The sequence below is a fragment of the Brienomyrus brachyistius genome, chromosome 21, assembly GCF_023856365.1.
Source record: "Brienomyrus brachyistius isolate T26 chromosome 21, BBRACH_0.4, whole genome shotgun sequence".
Classification (NCBI taxonomy): Eukaryota; Metazoa; Chordata; class Actinopteri; order Osteoglossiformes; family Mormyridae; genus Brienomyrus; species Brienomyrus brachyistius.
In genome coordinates this window covers 4061070-4076081 of record NC_064553.1, presented here as the reverse complement: position 1 = coordinate 4076081, position 15012 = coordinate 4061070, and positions in this window count along the sequence as shown.

Genomic DNA, 15012 nt, shown 5'->3' with positions numbered 1-15012 from the left:
GTATTTGTTCCACCGCTACTTAATCTGCAGCACACATCCAACCTTCCCGTTGACCTCATTATTACTGCCACTAACTGATTTAGTCTTTAATTAGACCTACGTACTCCGCCGCCCATTAGGAAACAGGCTGAGAAGCACTACTTTAAGGCATTGCGAAGGAGGAACTTTGTAAAAGGAGATTAATGAACCGTGTATGTGTTGAGGAGGCAGGGGACGCCCTGCTTGGGATGCCAGTCTGGGGCATGCTCACATGATCACACGCTCACACGATCACACAGTCGAAAGGCACGGATTCACTTGCCCGCACACTTCCGCATGCAGACACGGGGAGCACGTGCAAACTGCAAACTGCACGTGCAAACTGCACGTGCTCAGAGACGTGGCGGAAGCCGACCCACAGGCATCTGCATTTACATTGAATTATTTTACATACGCATGTATGATAATAATATGTTAGAGGCGATAATCACATCAGCACTGAGGAGATCAGCTGGACTGTAAATCATACAGGTGATACTCTGCTAAGGAAGCCAAAATATCTGGAATGAGTTGGGGGGGGGGGGGGGGGGTATGGGTGTGGAATATGGGGCAGCGGCAATGACAGGCTCATCTGCCTGGGTGAGTCTTTAAAGGGTTTTCACTGGCATTGGGAGCCGCTCACTCATGTGTTAATGTCTCTATTGTTGGGAGTGGAGGCCATTTAATGGCCAACAGCCTGTGCTCTCGTTTTAAGGGAAAAGAGAGGCTATAGGAGTGCATTCAGCATGCGGCTGGCTCACACCGCCTCCGTCGCATTAAAGCACCGGGCCTGGCGCTGTCTGCAAGCCCGGCGTTAGCCAGCGCGCGGCCGGACGAACAGGGAGAGAGTGAGGAATGGATTCCCTTTCGGCACCTTCCAGACGAAGGAAGGCCGTGACAGGCGGGCAAGCCGATTCATCATGCTCCCCAGCCCCCCGGTGGCACGCTGAAGGTGAAAGGGATTGTGGGAAAGCATGCCGCACAATGTGACTAATGTCCCCCCCAGGTTTGTGGGACCCTCGGGCCGGCGCCCATTCAGCATCTCCACAGCAGGTGTCACCGGCAGTGACCCCCCCAGCCCTGCTGTATCTCAATCTGCTGCTCTGAGGGAGGCAGAAGAGAGCGAGCCGACCGGCAGGAGCCTCAACACATCCGGCCCCTGCGTCATATGTGGCCACCAGCAGCCCAGACGAGCCCAGCGATCAGAGTGCGCTCCGCTGACAGCCCTGCTATATCCCACGTTATTGATGACATCGAGCGTTGTGTTGATTCCATGACTGCTCTGTGTCAGGAGATGCCGATTATTCTTTATGGCTGTTCCCGTACACGATTCCCTGCAGAAAACTCATTTATTAGTTTTACTGGAAAAAAAAACAGAAAACTGTAAATGCTGACAAATAAGTGTTGAAATATCTACTAAAACGTTACAGCCGGACCACAAATCTTACCGCATTCCTGACCACAAGTTATCTGCTTTATGACCAGATTATTGGCCGGACCCTTTCTGGCCTTCATAGATTTGGAAGGTGTTGTGTGATTTGTCATGATTTTCCCATGAATGGTCACTGGCCATGAGAGCCGCAAGCCTATCTGGGTTCTCTATGCGCTACACTAATCCCCCCCCCCCAATTGGTCTGCCAAAGGGAACAACACAAGGTGATTGGCTGAACACACTCAGTAGTACGAGTATCGACCACGAACACACCGTCCTTAGCGTGTAAATAAAATAAGTGTAGAAGAGCATCGCTTCTCCCTAGAAGGTTCTCCATCTATTAACATCTAATGATGATGTGAAGTCAAATGCAGAACGTGGACTTGCAGTCGGCAGCTGCCCATCCTACAGACATGGATTTCCATGGCAACCATAAGCAACATGCCAAAAATGTAATGCAAGGGGTATCCCATTGACGAATGGGCAGCCTCCACTCAAAAGTCACTAATAAAAACTGGGCAAATCGAAAAAGAAACTTTACGTGGATTGAAACACCTCAAAGAGGCCCAGACATTAGAAGCGAGAGGGCGATATATCTCTCTTGCGTGTGATGGGCCATAATTGGATCTAGCAGTGCTCCTGGCCACCATGAAGACATCATTTTCCCCACGCTGAGATTGCATTACTTGTGTTAGAGGAGCTAAGAATAGCGGGTCTGGACTCTGCCCATTCATGGACTGGACCTGGAGGGCCGGCCGGCTCAACACCCACCGTTTACCCAACACCCTGCCGGGGAAGGGGGGCGCCCGGACAGCATCACCCCCGGGGAAGGGGGGGCGCCCGGGCGGCATCACCAATATGCTTCAGGCAGCCTCCTTATTCCTCAGCTGAATGATCGGTTTGCATTTTGTTTAAAATGTTTACATTCAGATTCAAGGGTTCGGAAACTTAGTCATTTAGGCAAGTACAATAAAACACTTGCTTACCTGCCTCCCTGCAGACTTACACGACATATAATAATTAATAACAATAAATGCCAAATAAGGGTTAGCGCTGTCGCCTCACATCCCTGGGACCAGGATTTGAGATTCCGCCAGGGCTCCATGTGTGCGGAGTTTGCATGTTCTCCCCGAATCGTCGTGGGGTTTCCTCCGGATATTCCGGTTTCCCTCCACAGGCCAAAAACATGCTGAGGTTAATTGGAATTACCAAATGGTGTGTGAGTGTGCCCTGCGATGGGTCGGCACCCCCATCCTGGGTTGTTCCCTGCCTTGTCCCTATAGGCTCTGGATCCCCCCCCCCCCCCCCCCAGTGGATAAGCAGTTACTGAAAATAGATGAAAATAACAATATAGTGAGAACAATAATATTGTGTGTGTGTGTGTGTGTGTATACACAATACATATGCATATACAATACACTGTACCATAACAAGTAGGGCAGCAAGATGCTGAGGTTATAATGGTTAATGACTGACAGTGGCGGCTGGAATTCTAATGCACGTTATCCGTGCGCATTTGGCATTCTTATTACTGTCTGGAAGAAGCTGTTCCTGAGTCTTGAAGTCTGGCTCCTGATGGGTCTGCGGCATCTGCCGGTAGGGAAGGAGGGTGAAACACGACTGTCCGGGGGGGGGCTCTGTCATGTGCTGGGCTTTTCTGATGCAGCTTAAGAAGTAAAACCAGAAGTGAACCGGCGGCAGCAGCATCCCAGCGACGGTCTGCTGGTTTGGTGCGGATGCACAGTCCACCTGTAGGAGGGGCTGCGAACTGAAGTGTTACTGTGGCCTCGCAGCATAAAGACTGTTTAGCTCTTTGGCTGTTTATGGCAGCAGTGCCCCCCCCCCCCAACCCCACCCTCAATAGAACGATCGTTTCTGCCATCAAAACACTGCCGAATCTCCAACTGAGCAGCGCGAATCGATTACAAGACAAAGCGTGTGTGTGCTACGACAGGGATGGCTTTTCATAATTTCGTTTAATTATCAAACAGCTGGCTCGTCCTTGGCTAGAAGTGATCAATATTTCATTAAACCGACCGGCGCTCACAGGGATGTGCAGGGGCCAGTGAATGCGGCGGCGGCGGCTGAAAATACACCCCCGTTTCGCGAGGCCGAGCCTTTCCAGAAACTGGGAAAGGGACAGTGTGGCCAGCCAAGGCATCCTGGGGACCCCCAGAAAGAAGACCCCCAGTGCGAGAGACAAAATCACAGTGCTTTCAAGCAGTGTTTTCAAACATGCCAAAGATCTTGTTAGAGACAGGTCATGCCCCTCACAGGGAGAGCCCCCAGAAAACCCTTTCAGCGTGACCCCATTTAACCTGCTTGTCTGAACAGACGACCTGCGCAGTAAATTGAGGCATCCTGTCACATGGTCGCCGCTACACGGAATAGTTAATGTTCAGCCGGCAGCCAATGGGGGAAGAAAGAGCAGATGGAGGAGGCGGAGTCAAAGCGTTGCATAAAAATAGAAAAGACAAAAAAAAAAACTAAAATGGCTACTTTTATACAAATTAACATATCTCTGTGTTCTCATAAACAACAGAATTGTGACAATGGTATTATAAACATTACGTTTTTAAAGTCAATTTTGGGAGGACTGGATCCCAAGGATACTTAAACTATCGTTACATTAAAAATCAATGCATTTATTTTTTTGAACATTGCTACAGTTGCAGATGAATATGCGCCATCTAGTGGTACGTAAGCAAATAACGTAACAGCAAACTACAGAAAACCGCGGTCTAAAGACAACGTAGTTTGACTGCTGATTTGTATAATGTTTGAGGTCTGTAGTTAGATCTGTACTCAGAATGGATATTTAGAGGTCATTTCACAAATCTTAATTATGGGATAATTGTGTAATGACTGTACATAGTAAACGTTTCCTATTTTTTAATTTTTATTTTGAAATGAGGTTGAAGTTCTTCAGTGATGGGGGTCGTTGGGTTTGTAAAATTGACACAGCAGACAAGCCGGCGAAGCGGTAAAAGTCTTTATCTAAAATGATTGTTCCTGGATCGCTGGTTTCTTTGATCTGACGTGAACCGTAAAATCGTCGCAAGCGGCCGGCAAATGAAGCTGCTTATTGACTGCAAACCGGCCCCTCGGCTGCTTTCTCTCGCCAAGCCGACGCCGCCCGCATCCTTCTGTTGTCCAAATATCCGCCCGTGGTGTCAGCGCCGTTTTGCAGACCTATGTTATGTAAATGACCGTATTTGGATAACGAGGGCAATGAAAAACACCCCCATTTCATTATACGCGCTGGGGGAAGGATATGGTGCGGCGTCCAAGTGACTATGCAGGGACCTGATGGCAGGCTGGACACGACACGGCCAGCAAAGTTTGTCCTTCAATGCATTAAGTGTGACCAGGTTAACTGTATAAATAACGAAATCATCCAAAATAAATTAAAGACTTCTGAAATAAAGATCGTGGGGTTATTAAGATCGCTTTCTCTTAAAGTTTAATTTATTGTAATGTATTTTTTTATATTGCTGGCTACAGTTAAACCCTAAAAAGGCCACAAATTTGATCAGCGTCGATATTTATTTTTATTTTTGCTTTGCCTCTTAACAAATTCTCCAATTTATGTCTAATGTGGGAGAGAGAGCTGACGTAGGCGCTTCCTCCTACCGGCATGTGACAGTCGTGCATGAAGACCTTCAGCAGCACATGCAGCACCACCAACACCGTAAATTACCGGGAGCCTGGCTAAAAATAGTGTATCGTAAGCAACTCTAAAATACCAGCTCTTCTACATATAAATGCTGAGAATGGGGAGCGAGTCCTTTATAATATACCTGTCAGACTGCTCCACTATCCAGGAGCCTTAGACCTAACTGCCTGAAGCTCTTTTATTTATTTGAGGGATTACAAGTACTCCGTGAGCCCCGCCTAAGATAAGCGGCCAGAGGATGTATGGATGGGGGCGGGAAGGAATTATAAGGCTGGCCTGCCTGGTGTGTTCTGGGTCGTATGCATTAATTAAGCTGACTAAGTACCAGTTGGATAAACAGGGGACTGACCTTTCAGTTTCAGTGGAAATTTATTCAGTCCCGACGCCAGTGAGCAGACATTTTGACATGTATTGCAATGATATTTTCAGCTTCTGGAGGGTTACAGATGTATCGCAGCAGGTCATTGCAATATCTCAGCCTGCTATAGGCGAAGAGACGTGTTAGTCTCCTCTAGCTTTAGAGAAAATTTCTTAATGTTTCAGAGGTCCAGCAGGCGTGTGCTAGATGGGGAGTTTAACGCCGGTCTTAAGAGAAGAGGCTTGAGTTGGAAATGACACCTTCGTTGACTCAGCAGAACTCAGGGTAAGGAAGGCAGGAGCTGTCAAACAGGCTGTTGCATCAGTGCCGCTTCGTCCAAGGAATCGAGCTTCAGGTTTCACGGCACTTACAGAGGGAAAGTTCCCACAATCCATTTTTTTTCTTCAGTAAAATAGTCTGGGTGTTGGGTCTTCAAGTCTGAAAGTACATGGAAGTGATGATAACTGTAAGGGCCAAGGAACTGGCATGGGAGTCAAGCCCATGTAGTAGCGGTGAACAGTCAGTCAAACCAAAAACAGCATTGTGAACAGAAGTGTAGCTGACTTTCGTGCGTCAGAGAATAACTGTATATCTTCTATGACTCATGTAGGTTTTAAAAATTTAAATAAGAGCTCACTATGGATACGGCTTAGTGTTGTGTCCCATGAGAGTCTTACGTGTTATAGAAATCACCTTCGGAATTCGGGGCGCGTGGTCGGACAAACCTACACCTCGCTGGGAACTTAAAATTTTCCCATCATAACTCCCATTCCCATCTGATACGATTGACAAATAAAGAGGGAAAAAAAACGGACTCTTTTGTTCCGTGACACTTGTAGGCCTTTTAAGATCCGCGGAAACTTGAGCCTTTGTGCTTGAAAGGGAAAAGTGATAAGAGGAGTGAGTCTTCGTGCTCCATCCAGAACCGGAGTGTGCAGAATTTTAAAGAAGGCCGTCTGTGAGCGGGCGGCAGGAGAACAGCGTGCACAGGCTGGAACGTAACCCCTTGAGTCATGTTTATTCACCGTAAAATATGACCTTAACTTGCTTTTCAGTTTAACAAGGACCATCTCCTTGTCAGCAATTATTGCAACCTTGAGCTTTTCATGAGATCGGGAGCAGGCTGAGTGTGATCCTGCTTGGGAGCAGAAGGCTGTTCTACCTGGGCCTGTACCAGGTTTGTTAAGTGCTGCGTTAGTGTCGAGGCCAGTAAAACAGGAATGCGGGTAGTATGGTGTAAATGTGCTTCAGTGTGGTGCAGCTTACTTAACTGGCTGCTGATGGGCAGAACGGCTTCCCAGCCAACGCAGGCACACAGACACACGCACAAAAGTCACGAGTGCCTGCAGTCGGCAGGTCGCTCGTACCACAAACATGACCCTGTCTGGGAATACAGGGGGCGGAGCCACAGGATCTCCCCTACTCCAGACACGCTCCAGACACGGCCTGGCTATCTCGGGTCAGGCAAATCCACCTTCTCGGAAGACTAAAGGGGAGAGAGTATCGATTTTTTTTTTTTCCAAAATCCATTCGGACAGATAAATTAAGCTATAAGCATCATGAGGCCCTGGGAGTTGGGGAATCTAAGTGAGATCTCCAGAGGGGGGCAGCAGAGAGCCGACTAGAGCAGTAAAGCATTATAGAAACATACAAAATGTTTGTATATGATGTCATTAGCTCAGTATTGCCTTCTAAACTGCATAACCTCAACTTTCCCTGTATCTTTTATATGCTGGATATCTCTCCCCCTCCACTCCCCTCAGCTCTCACTACCCACAATCCCCTCCCATGTCTTTAGGCTGGGGCAAAATCACTTTCACTCTGCGAGGTTCGCAAACTAATCACCTTTCCACTGAGCCCATTATGCAAATGACAACAGTCGTTTCAACAGCCATAAGTCCGCTAATGGTAGACAATGCCAGTCCATTGTTTCTCGCCGTGTCCCTCCCCGTAGATTAAAACCCATCCATGCTCCGCAGACACCAGTGGCTGGAGCTCCAGACCAGGATGGATATCTCCATCAAGCTTGGCGTTTACCTCAGTCTGCAAGCTAGTCACAGAGTATGGAGAATGTCCTGATGTCCATCATCCCTACATGTCAGGCTGTCTGATCCAAAGTTACGGAACATTTTTGATTTAACAGTGAACCATGATAATTTTTGATCACTTTAACATTCATACTCACTTCAGGGCGATGCCACCTCTTAACGGCTCTTAAAATCAGCCGATCAGCAGGAGACCTCTTATCTCCCAGGATGTGGGTTTGACTTCTGCCCGGCTCTGACCTCCCCGGGTATATATGGGATTCTGGTTTCTTATGACAGTCTAAAGACATGTGATATAAGTGAACTGGTGTGTCTAGCCCGCTCTTAGCGTGTCATCGTGTGTGTGAGTGCAGATTGTTCACGGCTTACTGTACGATTGGCTTCCGTTCCGACAGACAAGTCATATGTTCAAATGGACGTATGTTTTAGTAGGATGATCGCATTGACTTTTAGGTGTGGGGATGTGTGTGAGGCTGGGTGGCTGCTCCCATACAGTACAGTACTTTCTTAGTATTTTACAGTACTTTCCCACGCCGGCACTGCTGGGCGTATGGGTGACCAAAATTTATTCTTACATACATTTACTTGTTTTATTACTTAAAAAAAAACTTTGGTTATATCTACACGTCATTGTAAGTTGCACAGGCTGTACATCGGGGATAGTCTGCGTGTGCCATTTGATGGACTGACATCCCGTTCTGGGTATACCTAGTACCCTCTTTCTCCTGGTATTGGCTGTAGGATAATCGCAGCACTACAGGTCCACCTCAGTAGATAGTGTCGACTCGTTATTTTAGTACCGGGCTACATGCCTGACTGGATGTACGTTATTCCACGTAAGAGGAGCACACACCAGCACCAGCCATGTTGTACTTCAACCTTCAACCAGCAGGTGGCAACGTACATATGAGTGTTATTCTGGTTACTGTTGTTTTTAGCCTAACAAATGAGAGTTGCTCGACTTGAAACAGCAAGCAGAACCATGTGACACGGCAGTTGGGTAAGGAACATCGGGTTTATTGGGGGGGGAGGGGGGTGATGTCAACACACAGGGAAGGCACAAAGAAAAAGGCAAGAAACAAAAATTAAACTTGGGAACAAAATAAACGAACAGGGCTCAGGTAGTGTCTCAGGATCTGGTCCAGGTTTATTTTTCATGTCGTTTCGTAGCTTTAGTCACGAACGACACATGGAGTGAATCCAAATGAACAGCCGCAGTCACCTTACTCTCCCCCCCCCCCCCCCCCCACATATCCATGCCCCCTCCCGCCTTCGATTACCTCATCAATTAAATTCTTGAAATGAATATAGCTCTGCCTTGCCGAGGATTCTCATCCTCTCTGCTGCTATTTAGGTCAACGCAGGACGAGCACAAGGAGTTAAAAAACCCAGGTCTGCCTCGCCGCCTTCCGGGGCTTCATGCCGACTGAAAACGGCATCGGGGAGGCTTGTGTTTAGCCAAGTAAACAGAGCTTTTGTTTTTCATTGTCTCTCGCTATCTATCTTTTCCTCAAAACGGCTCAAGTTAAGCGCACTTTGGAGCTTTGAAAATAATTTACAGGCGTCGCGTTGCAGGCCTCCAAAATGTGCCAAACCAGTTTCCGTCTCAAACGGCTGCAGTGTCTGAATCGGTTTCTCAGTCCCCGTTGTATCTCTGGTGGCCCGTTCTGGTTGACATGTTTCACAAGGTGGTGACTGACAGAGAGTGCCATAGATGCAGGCCGATATGATCATGATTACCATGAATACTAAGAAAATAGCAAATATATCAATAATATACAAATACAGGAGGGTTACGGGAGTTCATGAAATGAAAGTCTGCTGCGACAACATAAAACCCTGTGTCATTAATCACCCTCCTATAATATAATTATGTTTTTTTCATTATGAATTTTGCATGTTCGTGAATATGAACATATGGCATGTTGGCAAATACGTGCACATCTGAATACCGGCTTTAATCTGGAGATACCAAAGGTGTTTCATGCACCTATGTCCACATGTACGAAACGACACGATAAGCATCCCTGTTTATCTCAGTGGACTGTCCCATAACAGCTGTTTAGACCTACTGCAGTATATTCATTTCTATTCATATAAACCGAGGAAACATTTGAAGTGTAATCGTGTTGAGTTGGCGAAAGGCTATGTCAACTAAGTTTTAACTTTATAATTTTAACCGTAGAAATTTAGCTATTAACTTTAGTTAGTAAGAAGTTGCATGGAATCGCACGTCCCGAATGCTGTACAAAGTGCAACTGCAGGTTTGTAGCTTCAGATGTTCAGTATCACTCAAGCTCTTTGTCTCTGACTCCATCGGGTGAATTTCTGGTTTTATTTCTCTGATGGAACAGAAGTGTAAGAAATTTGACGTTGTGAAAGGTCAACATTGCTGATGAACTGGATCGCTAACAGGTGTAGCTATCAAAATATTTTTGTCACTAGACTGATTCCCGTTGAGTGATGTCATGTTCAGGCCCTTGAGCGCGATGCTAACCCTAACTGCTCCACAGACACTGGTTGACCCCATTTTCTCAATTGTATGTTGTTTTGGATAAAAGTATCTGCCAAATATATACAATGTAATAGTTATTTTTGACGTTGTGGGGACCATTTTTCAGGTCCCCACAAAACTCTGTGAATGCCGTCAAAATAAAAAATTAAAAATGCCAAAAGTTTTGTATTTTGTTTGGTTACTAATGGTTAAGGTTAGGGCTGGGTAGGGGGTTAAGGTCGTTATGTTGGGATTAGGGTTTTCCCCATAGATATGAATGGAGAGTCCCCACAAACCTGTGTGTGTGTGTGTGTGTGTGTGTGGCAGAGTGAGGTCATTAGCCACTAGGTTGCTCCACCGCCATTGAACCCAACCTCAGGCATCAGCTGAGGCTTTGGTGTCTACTTACTGGTCTAGACTGGACAGCAGGTTGGCCTGCAGCTTGTCTTGACCTCCCTGGAGCTTGAGTAGATGCAGTTACGCCATCAGGGACCGTGTGCCATGTTCTGCCCCGCCCCCCAACCAAGACCTACCAGCACCCGCCCCCCCCCCCCCCCCACCACGTTTCCTGACCTGCGGCCTGCTATTACTCAGAAATTGCTCTTTACCCAGACAAAAACCACATAGCATGCACACGAAACAGTGCTAGTTTTTTTTTTTAGATAGCACCCTGCCTTTTAAATAAGTTGATAGGTGTTGCTGCTCTACACGTCCTTTTTTCTACTCTTCCGCAGACACTGGTCTCGTTTGTGGGCTTCCTGTGTGCAAAGAAGACACCTTGCTCAGCAGCTGTGCACAGGTCAGCCTTTATGTAGGGTTGCTTGTTCGTATCAAGGTCCCCTGGATTATAAGAAAGGTCTGCTTTGTTCCGACACCCAATGTACAGCCTACAATTCATATTCCACCTCTTTAACCTGGACAGAGAGGAGGGTCAGGACTGTGTTGAACTGGTGAATGTACTGTGATATCCTGTGCTCTCCTATTCTAATCACAGCCCTGACGCTGATTCCAGAGAAACGGCAAACACAATGACAAACCCGTTCTTATTAATGGGCTTATCGGACTTCAAGAAATAAATCATTTTATGGGGTCTAAATATCACCTGTGGTCAATGCTTATTCTACTGTTGCTGCAATAATGTTTGTTTTCAAAGGTAACAGTAAATGCTGCCTGGGGGTCTGAATCAGGATAAGACCCCCCATCTCAGCTAATGTTAGCATTAGCTAGAGAGCAGTAAAAGTTGTCTGTGTTCTATTTGCAAAGTGATGCTTGACTTTTTTTTAGCTTTGTGAAAGAGTCGTCGCATTTAGGTGTTCATATGTTTTATGGAAAATAAAAGGCTTTCAGCATCCAGCTCCTGCACAGACCTCAGCTTTGCATTTATTCACGAGGGCCTAGAGCAGGGTTTCTCAACCTGGCCCTAGGGGAACCCCAAATAGTCCACATTTTTGCTCCCTCCTTGCTCCCTGCCAGACAACCCACATATTTGCTCCCCCTCAATCATCTTGGGAGGAAGCACTATCTGGGGGTCCCCGAGGACCAGTTTGAGACACACTGCCATAGAGGGTACTTTCCCTTCCATTTGAACTACTTTTGCGGAGCTACTCCATGTCGCCCTCTAGTGGGAATATTTTGAAATATTAGGTGTGACAGTGATAATCACTCTTTTGCTTGTTTTTCCGGCAGATTGTCAAACAAGCGAACATTATTACAGAGAAAGGGGCTGTTATTGCTTTTAATTTAAGGAAATAGAGGAATACGGAAAGAGTCCGTGTGTTTCATTGTATGTTTGTATGACATTTTTGGTGTCGTAATGTGTGAGTCTGTCATGTGTGAGTATGGGAGAGTATTTCACTTAGTAGCCTGGGGTTAGACAGTGAGTGTGTGTGTGGGTACATGTGTGGGAGAGAAAGCGAGACTATGATAATGAAAAAGTGTGTGTGTGTGTGTGTGCGCGTGTTTGTAGGAGGAAAGTGTGACAGCCTGAGCAAACACTAAGGGGTGACCTTTCTGTGGTGGTACAGCTTGTCACTGCTGCCACTCACACCCTTGCTGCTGGCCACAAGCCCCCCCCCCCCCCACACACACTTTTCCGGAAATGCAAATCTACCTCATTTTCTAATCCCTTCTTAAAGTGCCTCCTCTTTCACTGCAGCACTCTTCAAATATGGTTTTATATTGCTGACGCCGTGATTATTTCTGTCTGTCTGGTGCCTTGATTGGGACGCCGTTTCCATGTGTAAGGTTAAGCACCCCTCTTGAGCTAACAGCTGCCTTCACGCCGAGTGAGATCCTCCAGTCAGTGTGCAGATCCTTGGGTACATCACTCACTGGTCCGGCCCATGGATCCTTAACAGGAGACGGAGCCCCGATGTCACTCTGATCCTCAGACTCTGACTGCGCAACATATGAATGCTGCAAGTGCCAATGTGCAGACGACAGTGGGGTCAAAGGTTATCCTCACATGCTCCTGTCCTCCCCACGTTATCCGTCTGCCGCAGTGTTAGGACTTTGCATAATTTCATGGAGCGCCCCTTCCCCCAGGAATCGTCGCCATCTGTGTTGCCGGTGCCCTGACGAGGGCCCTGTAGCCGACGCGCTCGCCGAATGTGTCATGACTGAGTTCAGCTGTCTGCCCTTCTTCCCGATCGGTACCAGTCAGCTCTGCCCTTCCCTTCCCTTCCCTGAACTCCCACTCCCTCTGTTTTCACCCGTCCCCCTGACTCTTCCAATCTGAGAACCACACTAGGGAGTGTGTTTCCTGATAAGGACGCGGGAACTCAAGCTCCTCACAGCGAACACATTTTTTATTATGTACCTGAGTGATGTTATTCAGGGAGTACCTGACTTTGCATTACAATACAGCATCGTGTTTGACTTTACAGTCTGCAACTTAACAAGTCCTTCAGTGTATTTACAGCCCATATAACAGTATGCAACACAGCGTTTGGGGGGCCGTTTTTGGGGGGGCCCTCAACCCCCCTCCCTCCCCATTTTTGTTCCAGCTTTCCCAGAATAATATGTTTTTTCTAAAACTATTTAGCGATTTGTCCCATATTCCCATAACCCTCCACCCAGCAAACTTTACTGTGGGGACCCTCCCCCCCTGGAATATTTATTTGTGTTAGGTCGACAGAATTATGAGACAGAGCACTTTGGTTCGCTTGTCTGATGAGCACGGGAAGGGTCAGCCCATTCCCGGTATCGTGAGCTGTCCTCCATGACTGCTCGCTAGAAACGCTTCGTATGGGTGGGGAGCGAGCCCCCGCTGACGAACTGTGCTGTTCTCTCCGCCAGCTGCGAGGCCTTATGGTCTGAGGCTGAACACCTCCCAGAGCAGGAAGTGATACATCCGCAGAACATGCTCTCTATCATTCATGAGTAACAGCTGATCAGCGTCCTGGAAGACAGTCAGGCCTAGTTCAGGCGACGTTAGCAGAGATGGGTTGTTTCTGGTCCATGCGAGGTCCTGCCTACTGTCATCCCCAAGGACCTTGAAGAGAGGGACCTTTTTGCGGACCCTCTCCACAACACTCCCTTCGGCGTTCTTTGCTCCTCTCCTCTTCTGCATGGCTGTTGCAGTTCAGGTCCTGCTGGGCTAAAATGAGTCTCTCCTTCTTGGTTTTGATGAGCCTTTCATCCACCTATTAGACCAGCGCTTCCCAACCCGGTCCTCGGCGACCCACAGACGGTCCACGTTTTTGCTCCCTCTCGGCTCCCTGCCAGACAGTCCACATTTTTACTCCCTCTTTTTAGTCCATCGCCCTGCAGGTAATTTTATAAATTATTTCCCCTTTTTCTTTATACTCATCTACACACTTATGCTCTCTTCTCGCTTCAATTTCTCCACGCATTTACTTATTTTTAGGTGAATTTAAAGCTTTTGCTTGTCTATTCACACATGCTTTAATCCATTATTACTTCAATCATTCTGAAGGCCACATCTTGGTTATTCAAATCGTGGTCTGAGCCCTGCTGATTTTCCCGCCTTCCTTTACCTGTGAGCCAGGTATGAAGCCTCTGGCCAATCAGAATCAGTAATTATTAAACTGACTGCCTGGGAGAACTGAAAACAAGGCCTGGATTTGGAATGGAGGGCCAGGTTTGAAGAGCCCTGGCCTAGATGTACCAAAGGCATCTCTTTTATCAGCCAGAAGGTAATGAAGTCATAGTGTATGGGGGTTTACTTTACTGTGTTTTTTGTTTGCCTGCCTGGACAGGGTGCAGGTGTGTGCAGCAATGGTAAAATACACCCCGGCATTCACTTAGGGAACTCTCACACTTGGCCCGGTTGCACTGTACCGTACCGGAGCATGATTTGCCCCCGCTGGCCTGTGCTCACATTGTACGTAAGGATCCTCACCGTCCTTTTTCTGTTAAAGAAAACGTAGGAAATAAAGCGTTTTCGCGCAGAGCGATGGGGTTCGCAATTAACGCCATAATTTAGCGCCTTATTTGGAGTCGTTTCGGGCACGATGACACACATAGTTTATCATGTACGCAACGCAGTGATTTATATTTATTCGTGCTGCTCCAATAAGACGACAGCCCTACATTTTGCCAAATATCTTTGAGACTGTGTCAGAATAATGTCGCACTTAATACCAGTACTGAAAAAGTATCGTGGTACCCGCATTTTTGAAATCTGTTCGGTATTAAATTTCTTTAGTACTGGTACTAATTACGCTATTATAGACATAAATAACACTTTTGAATCAGAACCATGGACTCAATATGTCTGAACCATCACACTATACAGGATACTAAAATATCAGCTACTTAAATATCTTCCAAGCTTCAAGTCAGTGATTTATGTAAGGGATCTTATAATATGGCATAATGTTAGCAAAGTGATCCTTTGCCATCATATTTGTGAAATGTTTTTTTTTTTTTTCACGACTCAGTTTTGCAAAAAAAAAAAATAGAATGAACCCTAATGCCTGTGAATTCCGAGGTTGCATCCTTTGAACTACGCGGCCTGTACTGTGT